Here is a 2,631-nt window from a genome sequence, read left to right on the forward strand (position 1 = left end):
GCAGAGATTTCACAGCGAGTGGGCAGCAAATCTGGGACCCAAACCCAGGCCTCTCAGCCCACTTTCTTAAGTTTGTTTTTGTATTTTTCCGCTGGAAAGAGTCCAGGGTAAAAGGTGTCGTTCGGTCTCTGAAGTTAAAGATAAAAAATGATGCCTGATCCCAACTAGGAAATATTCCAATTGAGTCTGGGGGAACAGGCCCCAAGCGCTTAGGCTTTCGAGCTCCCAGGAGATCCTTACAGATCTGGGGATTGAGACCCACTCTAGGGGTCCATCCTGTTGCCCTGCCTTCTGGGATCCCCCCACAGACAGCAAGCAGTGTCTCAGGGGGCCCTGCCCAACGTGTAGGAAGAGCACGGGACAAAGAACAGTAAGGCTTCACAGCATCTGGAAGCAATGGCTCAGTTCCCCACTCCGAGCCTGAGTCCGTGCAAAATGGGAGTGTTCGCCTAGGCCTGGTCTACCTGCCATGGCTACCGAAGGATCCAGCCAAGCCCTGAAATGGTTTCTCCATTTCACCTAGGCGCCTCCTGTGCACTGTTTGCTGGTGGCCTGGGCTGGCTTCAAGGGTCCTGACTGGTTTCAAACTCCTTTGAAGTCTGGAGTCTCTTTGGCCTTGGTCTCAAACTGAAAAATGTATATGGAGCCCCTCTGGACTACACAACATGTCAACTTCATAGCACAGGACTCTGCACAGAATAACTGACCCCAGGCAGCATCCTCAGAATCCTGGAAAACCAGGATTTTAGAATTTCAAAATCATAAAATTGGATTTCTTATAATGTGTTTAAAATAGTATCTAACAATTGGAGTAATAATAGTAAGAAAGACTTTGAGATTTTAGTTAGACCCACTCTCCATTCAGAGGAGCAGGGATGTGACTGGCCTGTGTCAATGTGGTGGGGGGTGGCAGAGCCGGGGTATCCAGGCTTCCTGACTCCAGGCAATGCTCTTCCTCCAGTACCAACCACTCTGCTGCTCACAGGCAGAGGGTGTAAATCAACCATGCCCATAACACACAGGCCAAGGGTTGTGCCTCACTCAGTGCCTGCACCCCTCCCCCCACCTCCACACACTCTTGTGGAGTCCCAGCTAGTTCTGCTGCCAACAAGCCATTCTAGACGAATGGTAACCTCACTCTGGACCTCAGCTTCCCCCTCCAAAGGCATGAAGTTGGAAGACCTCTGGCCTTTCTAGTTCTGCTCTTCTCTTCAGTAAGGCCAGGATCCAAGTCCTCTGCCCTCCCTCACCCCCACCCCCGCCACACACACACAACAAGCACTGCCCTGCACATTTAGTTGGGACTCTGAAAACATTTGCTGAATGAGTCACTTAACCAACTGGACCTGAAAGCAAAGGCCCTCCAAATTTCCAAATGAAGAAACAGCTCTTTCCATTTTTCTTTTGAGCACTTACCCTGGGCCAGCCCCTATACCTGAGCTAGCGACACAGAAACACAGAACCCGCCCCCTCCCCTTTCCCTCAGTGAGCTCACAGGTCCACCTCACCAAAATAGGTGGGTTTGCGAAGGCTGGCAAAGTGATGAGAAGTTTAATCTGCTCAATAAAACAGACCGCTTCAACACTGTAGATGGCAGGACCCCTTTGGGGATATTCAGAATCGAGTAGGTATATGCTTTTTTTTTTTCTCAAAGGAAACACAAGAAACTGTTAACAGTGTTAAGGGAATGGAGGACTGAGGGAAGGCCTGCACTTTTCATTTTTATACTTATCTGAACCGATTTGTATTTTCTAAGTATATATTATCCTCCCTCTCTCTTTTTTTTTTCTTTTTTGAGACAGAGTCTCATTCTGTTGCCCAGGCTAGAGTGCAGTGGCTCAATCTCAGCTCACTGCAAACTCTGCCTCCCGGATTCAAGTGATTCTTCTGCCTCAGCCTCCCGAGCAGCTGGGACTACAGGCACGCACCACCATGCCCAGCTAATTTTTGTATTTTTAGTAGAGACAGGGTTTAGTATTGGCAAGGCTGGTTTCGAACTCCTGACCTTGTGATCCACCCACCTTGGCCTCCCAAAGTGCTGGGATTACAGGCGTGAACCACCGTGCCCGGCCCCTCCCTTTCTTTCAATAGGGGTTATTTGAGCAGTGGGATTATGTGCTGTATTTTCCTTTATACTTTTGGTATTAAAATAAAACTCAATATTTTAATTGTCAAAAACAAAATAAAGTGAAACAAAGTAAACTGCTTCTCACTTTAGCAGGCTAGACAGTAATGTCTACTTTTTACACTAACCCGTGTTACAACTCACACTCTCTTCTGTGCTCCCAGTCCCACAGACAGTCTGTCTACCGGATATCTCTATCAGGATCCATCTGCAAAACCGAACATCATTTTTTCATCTCTGACGTTGCTCCTCACTCCTGTGTCCCTGCCTGGGTGAACAGCCCCGTGGTCAACTCCCCCAATTCAGAAATCTGAGTCATCCTCAGCCCCTCCGCTCCCATACTCCTATAAATGACTTGTCATAAATTCAACTAACAATCCTCCTCCTCTCCATCCTCACTACTGCATTTCTTCCAAGTTCTTCTTGCCTCCATTCTCATCCTCCTCCCAATTAGTGATTTTCCACACTGGTCTCCTTATCGGTCTCTAAAGTACAGATCTGGCTGG

This window comes from Colobus angolensis, unplaced genomic scaffold (genome assembly GCF_000951035.1).
Source record: "Colobus angolensis palliatus isolate OR3802 unplaced genomic scaffold, Cang.pa_1.0 Scaffold68, whole genome shotgun sequence".
NCBI lineage: Eukaryota > Metazoa > Chordata > Mammalia > Primates > Cercopithecidae > Colobus > Colobus angolensis.